Source organism: Lasioglossum baleicum, chromosome 17 (genome assembly GCF_051020765.1).
Source record: "Lasioglossum baleicum chromosome 17, iyLasBale1, whole genome shotgun sequence".
Lineage (NCBI taxonomy): Eukaryota > Metazoa > Arthropoda > Insecta > Hymenoptera > Halictidae > Lasioglossum > Lasioglossum baleicum.
This window is the reverse complement of record NC_134945.1, coordinates 3606694-3617908: the sequence shown is the minus strand read 5'-3', so window position 1 is coordinate 3617908 and position 11215 is coordinate 3606694. Positions and strand designations below refer to the sequence as shown.

The 11215-nt window shown below is 42.9% G+C and overlaps 1 pseudogene; it reads left to right on the top strand.

Moving 5' to 3' along the window:
* Window positions 1–7349: 7349 nt before the first annotated feature.
* Window positions 7350–10729, top strand: LOC143217687 (NADH-ubiquinone oxidoreductase chain 5-like; annotated as a pseudogene).
* Window positions 10730–11215: the final 486 nt, after the last annotated feature.

Below are 11215 nucleotides of genomic sequence, written 5' to 3'. Positions count from 1 at the left end.
TTATTTTATATTTAATTTACAAAATTAATGTTTTAATTTAAACTATTTAGCTAAGTTTATTTATTTATATAATTATTTTTTAATTATGATTTGTGACGTTGCAACCTTTGCGACGTCCCTTCTCCGTTAATTCCGCGCATATTTGAGAGCGATAAGGGACCGGACCGCCCTCTAACGGGACACGTTACCGATACAGGATTCGAGAGCGCTCCTCTAAGAGATTCCGATATTATCGAGGACCTCCTAATGACATCTGTCGCGCGTGCCGAGAACGGCAAGTTTCAGGGCCGTATATGGAACGCGCAGAAGGAACCACCGATCGTCCGAATTGTCACGGGAAATGAACAATCGCCCCAAGGCCAGGAAGCTCCCGACGGAAAAGCGAATGGCCGTTTCGAGAAATTAGAGCTTGGTGCGAGGACACTCGGCCAACAAACCGGAGGCGCCGCCAGGACAGAAGCTCTCTTAAACATCTCGTCCAAGGTGACGCACTGGAAGACCTGACGCCGTCTCGCCCCGGCAAGGGAGAGCTACCCCGGGGTCGGTGCCCTCGTAGCCAAGAAGAGGAAGCCCCTCCGCTGGTCAAGTCGAGCGATAGGCTCCTTGACCAATTTCGTGATTGCCCGGGGCCCTAGGGCGCGAAGAGGGAACGCTCCTGTGCCGCAGAGTTACGCCGTGGAAACACGCCATAGGCAATTCGGAAAAGCGGTCGAGTGGGGGGAACCGAGTTCGATCCGCTAGATTGCCGAAAATCGATGGATCACTGTCGCGCTGGCTCTCGTTATCGCATGTCGTGCGTTCTGCACTCGCGTTGCGAACTAATTGTAACTTAGCGTCGGGAAACCGAGAAGTGCCCGTTGGAGGTTTTCGTGGTGTCTAGGATGAAGTCCACCTACGCTCCGGCCGTGCCTCACGCTCTATCGAGAGCAGTTCCGAAAAAGGGCATCGAAAACGAGAAACGGTAAGCCGCACTTGTGATCCATTCGGTATTTCGTTGCGCGACGGCTCGACCTTCGTCGCGAGAGGACGAATGCTTCCCATTCCGTCCTCGATAATTCGCTCGCGTTCGTTTCGGGAATGCTTTGAGATTTCGAGATTATTTTGAGAGTTTTCGTCTCTAAATTACGTGCGAAAGAGTGTCCTAAGAGGAGTCGCGTTTCGTGAGAGTAAATCTTTTCGGTCTCTTCGTGTTTCTCGAATCCTGTGTCTCTCGCCGAACATCGTAGGGTTTTCGTCGGCGTTCGATCGCGTAATTGTTAGCGTATGCGTCGGGGCGAATCACGGGCGGAAGTCATCGCGACAGTCTCGCAGTTCGCCGGTCATCTGCGCCTCGCGTTTCCGAAGTTCGTTGCGAACGAAATCACGGTAATTGTCAGCGGTATCGTGCGAGCAAAATCGGTAAGACAACCGCGCGGCGAACGACCATCTTCTCGCTATCTTGTATGAAGAGCGCGGGCTCTCGGGTCGCGGTCACGTGGCCGCAGATTTTGTAATTTAACGACTGCTACAATAAATAGCTCGAGACCATATCGTAGTCGAATTACTCGATTCCCTGTGAGATCCGTCCTGCCGAGAGGGCTGTCCTAGTCATCCCGTGTTCGAGCCATCTGGCCCAGTCGCGACGTCGTTTTCGATCCGCGTATCTCGAAGATTCGACTCTCGACCTCGGCTTCTCCGAGCTCGAGCCTTGTTCCGCGTTTCGTGTGGCATCCTTGCGGTGCCTGGCGCCCGAACCTTTCGTTTGTCGTGAGGAAATCGTCGAATCCTCGAGTCTCGTTTGTCTCGGGCGGACCGCGTGTACTCGGCTTGCACGCGGCCTGGTCTCAGCGCCTGCAAGGCCCGAAGTTGACCGGCTTCCGCGAGTCAAACCGCTCGTCGGAAAAAGGTTAACGTGACAAATTGGCGCCCGAACAGGGACCTCTCTCTCGAAAGGGTTTTCCCTGAACACGGAGAGAGGCACGGGTTGACGAAAGACTCTCACAGGGCCGATCGCGGTCCGATCTTCCGGCACGCCGTGATCGCTCGAGCGGGATTATAAAAATCGACGGGAATTGCGAGACACAGGATAAGCGATTAAGGGAAAATTAAAACGAAGCGCGAGATTGCTCTCACGAACGTAGAGAACGGAGGCCTCGCATTATTAATTATATTAATAATTTTTATATTTATAGAAAATTTTTTAATATTGTTAATTAGGTTAGAATTTATATTAATATTTTATTTATTTATAAATTTATATATTAGAGTTGAATTTTATTTTGAATGAATATTTTTATATATATTAGTAATAGAGAGAGAGAGAGAGAGAGAGAGAGAGAGAGGGGTTTGTGAGAGTGTAATTGGAATTTCTTTAATAATTAGTATAGTTCATAATTATGGGTCTCAAAGAATAAAGGTTTTAAAAAGATGATAACAGAAATTTTATTAACATTATTTATATTCTTTATTTTATTTATTGATTTTAGATTAATATATTTAGTAAAAAATTTTATTAGTTGTTTTATAATATTAATAGTTATTAAGTTATTTATAAAATATTATTTAATAATTGATTATAATATAATTAGAGTAAGGTTTGGATTAAGAATTTATTCATTTATAATGTTAATTTTAACTTTATGAATTTTTAGTTTAATTATTTTGTTTTTAAATGAAAAAAATAATTTATTATGTTTAAAAATATTAGTACTTTTATTAATTATTCTATAATAATTATATTTTTTTGAGAATACAGTTATTTTTATTTTATTTTATATTTGAAGTTAGATTAATTATAATTTTTTATTTTATTATTAAATGAGAGGTAGGGGGGAGAAACGTATAGAAGCAGCTTATTATATGATATTTTACACTTTGTTTTTTTCTTTACCTTTTTTAATTTTTTTGCTTATTGTTATTTATAATTTAATAGTTGATTTAATAGTATTATTGGAATTAAGATGTTTTTGAATAAATGAATATTTTTTTATTTTTATAATGGGTACTTTTTTTGTTAAAATTCCTATTTATACAGGGTGTCCCAAAATTCGTGAAAATCCCGAAACGGGGTGGTTCCTGAGACCATTCTAAGAGACATTTTCCTTTGCACCAATGTCAACTGCGGCTTTGTTTAGGAGTTATTAAGGAAAAACACGGACCAATCAGAGCGCGTCCTGGCCCGTCGCGCCGCGCCGGCAAGCGAGTGTCGGTGGTACGCCGTGACATTGCAACGAACAAGAGTTTCTCGATAATGTGAATCCTCTCCGATTTCGATGAGCTTTGGATACGTTGTCAAGACCATGATTCTGAACAACATTTCTCTTTAGACTTTTTGGCGATCGGCTTTAGTTTACGAGATAATCGTAAAAAAAGAGAAGAAGCAGAAACTGATTGAATTAAAAACTCACGTATTCAGCCGTAAATCCATTTGCTGCTTCGAAATGTGTGTCACTGGGTCACTCGGTGACGAACTGCACAGATGTCTTCAGGTACACGGCAGTACCGAAAGCCAAGGGACGTACGGCCAGGTCGACGAACTGCACAGCCGGTGGTAGAAGGCCTAAGGGATGCGCGGTCAAGTCGACGATCCAGAATTTCACTTTCACTTTCGAATCGATAAATAATTCGTATGTTTATTTCAAACAGATGCCTTGAAATTTTTCCATACTCACAATCACTGTTCACATTTGTCAACACAGTTATGCACTGTCACGTCGCTTTTCTAGATTCGTAAAAGATGGTAACGCGAACTTTAGCGACACCGAGATTTTATAGGCAGAAGGCCGGGCCACGCTCGGCCGCACGATACGTGGTCCTCTCGGGACAAAACAACGTACGTAGACTCAACGTTATGTCGGATGTTTTCGAAATTCGGGCGCCAGACACCTCAGGGTGTCACGCGAAACGATCAAACTCTCTCTCCGTACTTTACGTTGTTCTAAACCCCGAGTCTAGGACGTTCTATCTAAACCTTGAATAGCGATCGAAAAGGGGTCCAGGATCTACGCCGAGAGAACACGAGGCGTTCCCCGCGGCGGGAAGGTTTCGCACAAGAAGTGAACAACGTAGTTCGGCTAGAAATTCGTTTATTGAACGACGGTCTTGAATGGCCGAGGAACTCGGCAGCGAACAATGTAATAGCCGGCGCGTCACATACAATTTTGGCGAAAGATGTTGTTCGCACGCGCGTTTCTCCCGTTCTTTCTTTCGACGCTTCTAATTCGACGGCAACGAGAACAGATTGTCGCGAGAGGCCTAACCGGCAGCGAAATAGTCGAATTACGATGTAACGAGCGTTTAATACTTGACTTGCTTCGATCGAACTGAACTTGCTAACACGAATCGAGCACGCGGCGGCCTCACACCGAGGAACGAACCGAGGTTGCCGAGAATCAACGACGACGCCGATCTTTCTCGAACCCGCGACTTCGCGTTTATTCCGGCGTCGTATAACCGCCACGAGGCGGCCACGCGGCCCCCGCTGTCCGACCGGATTCTTACTTTTCGGCAACGAAAGTACAATTAAGCACGAGGGACGTACGTTTCCCTGATGAGCTTTCCCACGAATATCGGCCGTCTGGAATGTCGTTGATTCTCGCGACGCGAATACAGAACCCTACGACGCGCTACCCGAGCCAACACGATAAATCACCATTATTTATTATTAGGAAAGCCTGATCGGCGCTTACCGTGGCAGCGACGCTGGAAGATGTCGGCAGCGATTCAATGTGCCCCTTTTCTGGTTGCAGTCGCAAAAGTACTCTAGTATTTAGCAATCGTTAACAGGTCTACTCTCTACACGATTCAATGAAGCAGTGATTTTCGGCACGCGGTGGCCCGGGAACGCGTAAGCCGAGCGTCCCCCACTTCTCGTAGTCTTTCTTTCTCGCGCGACGCTTCGGCCTATCGCCAATTAGGATTTCTGCGTCAACGAATCCTACGCTGCGACGGCTGGCTCCTGATGTCCAGCGACGTATCCGGCATCGATCTCTCTGATTGGTCGCTTCTTGCTGAGACAATCGACGTAGGCCAATCCGGTTGCGGTACAAGCTTCTTCCCGGTTGAGGCGACGACAGGGTAAAGTGGATGGACGTCTTGTTACCGCGTGCCCTCGTCGGCGCCTCCAGGTTGGTTGTCCTGGGCCCTTTCGATTCTGCCGTCTCCTGGTGCAAGAATACGTCCTGGCCGGCTTCTAGCTGTTTTTCCCTTATAGTACCGTTGCGTCGGCGGTTGGATACGGCTCTGGAATTCTGCGTCGCGCAATTGGCGCGACGTTCAAAAAATATGGGAACTTCGTCCCTGGGGCTCGCACGTGCCCTGGGAGAGCGCTCGCAGCGGCCCTTATCGTGTTCTGCTTTACCAAAGGGTGGCCCGGTCTTTCGCTAGTTGGTTCAGAGTGGCGTAGGCAATTTTGCCACGTCACAGCACTAATAATAATTGCCATATCCCTTGTACTGCTGCACAAATCACAACAATCAGGTAATGCAATCACTAGACTGCGGATTTCATACGTTTGTAGCAAACATGAGTAGGTGCATTTTAAGACAGTAGAGAGATTAAAATAATTTCAAAACACCAATGTATTATCTTAAAATGCTTAAAATGATCACAGTAAGAATCAAATATCTGTCTGGCTCCTGTCCCTTGTAATAGCGGCAGCCAACATTCATTTTGCATAAAGATTCGCAGTCTAGTGATTAGTTTAAATATCACTATCAAAAACACAGCTAATAGCAACCGTTAGCTTTGAATTGACAAGTCTTTGGAGATGTTCTCTCTACCGCGGCTCGAACGACACTGATTTTCCGCAAGATTTTTCTAAAGAATTTAGGAAGGGCATTTAGACTGTCGAAATTCGAAATGCACGCTGTAGCACGAGAACGACGGGGCGGTTGGACGAAAAACAGCATACGAGAAGGACCGCTTTAAGACTTATGGCAATCACATGTTTAGTTTTTCCTGTAGATTGGTACGCAGAGTCGATGGGTAACCGTTCGAAAACGTCGTCTGTCCTTCTTTTAGAAAGTTTCTTAAGGAATGTATAGGACAATAGGGATGCTCTCTACGCTGACCTGATATTTTTACCCCTTGCTGGGTAAAAGGACGGATGACGTTTTCGAACAGTTACCCATCGACTCTGCGTACCAACCTGCAGGAAAAACTAAACATATGTTTGCCACGAAGCTTACAGCGGTCCTTCTCGCATTCTGTTTTTCGTCTAACCGTCCCGTCGTTCTCGTGCTACAGCGTGCATTTCGAATTTCGACACTCTAAATGCCCTTCCTAAATTCTTTAGAAAAATCTTGCGGAAAATCAGTGTCGTTCGAGCCGCGGTAGAGAGAACATCTCCAAAGACTTGTCAATTCAAAACTAACGGTTGCTATTAGCTGTGTTTTTGATATTGATATTTAAACTAATCACTAGACTGCGAATCTTTATGCAAAATTAATGTTGGCTGCCGCTATTACAAGGGACAGGAGCCAGACAGATATTTGATTCGCACTGTGATCATTTTAAGAAGTTGAAAATAATACTATGGTGCTTTGAAATTATTTTAATCTCTCTACTGTATTAAAATGCACCTACTCGTGTTTGCTACAAATGCATGAAATCCGCAGTCTAGTGATTGCATTATCTAATTGTTGTGATTTGTGCAGCAGTACAAGGGATATGGCAATTATTATTAGTGCATAACTATGTGTTGACAAATGTGAACAGTGATTGTGAGTGTGGAAAAATTTCAAGGCATCTGTGTGAAATAAACATACGAATTATTTATCGATTCGAAAGTGAAAGTTAAATTCTGGATCGTCGACTTGACCGCGCATCCCTTAGGCCTTCTACCACCGGCTGTGCAGTTCGTCGACCTGGCCGTACGTCCCTTGGCTTTCGGTACTGCCGTGTACCTGAAGACATCTGTGCAGTTCGTCACCGAGTGACCCAGTGACACACATTTCGAAGCAGCAAATGGATTTACGGCTGAATACGTGAGTTTTTAATTCAATCAGTTTCTGCTTCTTCTCTTTTTTTACGATTATCTCGTAAACTAAAGCCGATCGCCAAAAAGTCTAAAGAGAAATGTTGTTCAGAATCATGGTCTTGACAACGTATCCAAAGCTCATCGAAATCGGAGAGGATTCACATTATCGAGAAACTCTTGTTCGTTGCGATGTCACGGCGTACCACCGACACTCGCTTGCCGGCGCGGCGCGGCGGGCCAGGGCGCGCTCTGATTGGTCCGTGTTTTTCGTTAATAACTCCTAAACAAAGCCGCAGTTGACATTGGTGCAAATGAAAATGTCTCTTAGAATGGTCTCAGGAACCACCCCCTTTCGGGATTTTCACGAATTTTGAGACACCCTGTATATTACATGGGTGATTATTAAAAGCTCATGTGGAAGCTCCAGTATTTGGTTCTATAATTTTAGCAGCTATTTTATTAAAGTTAGGTACTTATGGGATGTTACAAATGATAATAATTTTTATGCTTTTATTTATAAAATTAAAATTTTACATTATTATTGTAAGGTTATTAGGTAGGGTAATCTTGAGTGGGGTATGTTTGCGTCAAATAGATATAAAAATTTTAGTAGCTTATTCATCAGTTGTTCATATAGGGGTATTAATTAGAAGAATATTAACTTTATTTAAAATTAGAGTAGTAGGAGGATGCTTTATTATAGTAGCTCATGGGGTATGTTCGTCAAGATTATTTTTTTTGGTTAATATTTGTTATCGAGAAACTAATAGACGATTAATGTTAGTTAATAAGGGTATAATAAATTTTATACCTATAAAATAAGAATAATATGATTTTTTATATGGATTTCTAATATATCAGCTCCTTTGTCATTAAATTTAATTGGAGAGATTATATTATTGATTGGGTTAATAATATGAATAGAGTATATAATATTTTTACTTACCGTATTTTGTTTTTTGGGGGTTATTTATTCTTTATATTTATTTTGTTACTTACAGCATGGGGAGATAAATTATTATTTGAGGATTAATAGAAGAAAGATAATTGATTATATTGTATTAATTTTACATTGATTTCCATTAAATTTAATATTTTTAAATTTGATTTTTTTTAATTTAAATAGTTTAACAGAAAATATTGAATTGTGAATTCAAAGATGTTTATTAACTTTAAATTATGTATAGTTTAATTATTTATGGGGTATTTATATTATTAATGGGGACATTAATTATATTAATAGGGTTTTATATATATATATATGTTCGGCGTCGACCGACGGTCGGAGGCGCCTGACGCTGGAACCGCTCAGTAATGAGCGCGCGAGGACGGCAATGAAAAGGATCGTGAGAATGAGGGAGAGAGATTCGTTTCAGAGTGAGGTTCACACTGCACTTTATTGAAAAATGGAGAGATCAACAATCGCCGACGAATCGCAATTCGGAAATCTTGCTCGTGCGATATTTCTGCCTTTGAATCGCGACGGAAATCTTGTACGACTCCTTGATGAGGGTCGCCGCGAACGGAGATCTTCACCGCGTTCGGAGGAAAATCTTGACGCGGGCAGACGCACTGATCGCGACGCGAAACAATAAGGCTCGAAGGCGACTCAAAAGGAACTTCGAAGTAAAGTTGCGAGATAGAAAGCGCAGTGATTGTCGCAAACACACAGAACGTACAGAAAATAGATCGAGAAGCTTGATTCGGAGAACTGAGAATCGAACAGACAGGCGCCGTCGAAGGAGGGCCTTTAAATATTCTCCGCAACGGCAGGCGGGGTCGCACGCGATTGGTTCCGGATCGATCGCGTGATCCGGGAAGACGACGGTTCAAGATTCGAATAGTGGAGATTTGCCGGTGATGGGAGCTGACAAACACACCGTAGCCTCGCGCTACGGTTACGCACGATCGCTACGCGACTCTAAACAGGGTTGAAAAAAGAGCAGAGCGAACGGGGCTCGACGGTTGGCGTGCCGACCGGCAAATTCACAATTCGAATCTTGAACAATATATAATTTAATATTAGTGTTAGAGTGGATAATTTGTATAAATAGAAGAATAAGATTTAATTACATAATTTATTTATATAGATTATATAGGGTTATTATATATAAGAGTAGTTTTAATTATTTCTTTTTTTATTATAATTTATAGGATGGATTATATATGTTACGAGCCAGGGCCGCGAGCAGCACGAGTGGCCGGCGAAGGGTTATTACCCTAGGAATATGATATAAATTTGTTAGTTAAGGAACGCGGACGAACCCAATGCGAAATTGGGGAGCCGCTAGGATTATTGACAGCGAGGACGAACCTGACGCGAAGTCAGGGAGCCTCTAGGAATGGAGTCAAACGCAGACGAACCCGATGCAAAACCGGGGAGCTGCTAGGAGGTTGTATAATAGCACAGACGAACCTGATGCGAAATCAGGGAGCTGTTAGGATGCGGACGAACCCAATGCAAAACTGGGGAGCCGCTAGGTTGGATAAATCTCTGTTCGGACAATTGGAATGTCGCGAAAGAACCTGATGGTTAATCAGGGAATTGCTAGGATAATTAGTAAGCCTCGTAACTAGTATAATTTAATTGATACTTTCAATTACTTGGTTAGGATATTGGACGAGAATTATGGGTTTAATGAATTTGAGTTAATTATCAAAGAAGACAAATATATTCTTACTATAGAGTTTCGTTCTACAAGTGTATTTGTGTCGCGAATGAACTGAATTTAGAATAGGAAAGAAATTGAAAGGTGATATTACCTAAGCTAAGACGCACGGTGTTGACGCACTGGCAATGCGGGGGACTCGGAGCAACCTTGTCACTGCCTAACAGATTTTGGACCGAACTCGCGGAATCTGTACGGTTAAACTTTGATTCAAAAGGAACGAACGTCCGATCTCACTGGTAGTTGACTTCCGATATGCAGCACGACGCGACACTATTCGTGATTACGACAGTACTAGCCCCCGAGAGTAGAAATGTAAGGGCTTATATAGCCCTGCAATGACGGGTGGTACTTGTCAGTACCCTTCAAGTGAACATTCGTATTTTGTCAACGACCAGTTGGTCATGCGTACGTTTGGGCCCTAAACTAACCTAAACAGTTATGTATGTTTATCTGGAGAAAAACTCTGTTCGTTTATCTAGGACGGTTCCTGCCAGAGATGATATTGAACACCTGTTTGTCATCCGTAACATATAAAAGGGGATGTTTATATTAATCGATTTAAATTTTTATTAATTTTATTTATTATTTCAATATGTTTAATAATTATAAGTCCTAATATTTTAAGAATCTTATTAGGTTGAGATGGGTTAGGATTAATTTCTTACTGTCTAGTAATTTATTATCAAAATATAAGAGCCCACAATTCTGGGATATTAACAATTCTTTGTAATCGGTTAGGGGATGTAGGGCTATTATTATTAATTAGAATAAGATCATATTTAGGTTCGTAAAATTTAATGTTATATAATTTAAGATTTATTATATTATTATATATATTAATTTCAATTATTACTAAAAGAGCTCAAATACCATTTTCTGGCTGGTTACCTGCTGCTATGACTGCCCCTACTCCTATCTCTTCTTTAGTTCATTCTTCTACTTTAGTTACTGTGGGGGTTTATTTATTAATTCGTTATAATAAGTTTTTATTAATAGGAATAAAGAGAGGTATATTATTATTATTTCTAGGGTAACAATATTTATGGCTGGGTTAATAGCAAATTATGAATATAATTGGTGCGATATTCCAGTGCTCTGAGTATACTACCTGTAACCGTTGTCCACGTCTCCGCCGTTATCGGCATCCTGGTTCCGCTGGTACGAGCCGTGCTCTACCTCGAAACAACCGGTGCGTCACCGGTCACTTTCGATAGGCGCGTCGCCTCCGAGAGCCGACGAACAAGAAGTGGTGCGTCACCCTTTGACTTCGTCGGAGAACCATCTGTCCAGGTATCCTGTCACTCCGCTGGTGCGAGTTGTACTCCACCTCGAACATACCCGGTGAGTCACCGGTAAATTCCGTGAGACGCGTCGTCCACGAAATCGGCCGAACTAGAAGTGGTGCGTCACCCTTCGACGTCGCCTAAGAACCGCCTAGAAAGTCACCCTCGTGAGGCGAGTCGCCCACAAGGCCAGTCGAGCCCGACAAGGTGCGTCACCTTGACCGAACTCCCTGAACGACTGTCCGGAGGAACTTCGATGACCCGTGCGTCACGGACATCGAAGGACCACGACAACCCGGCCT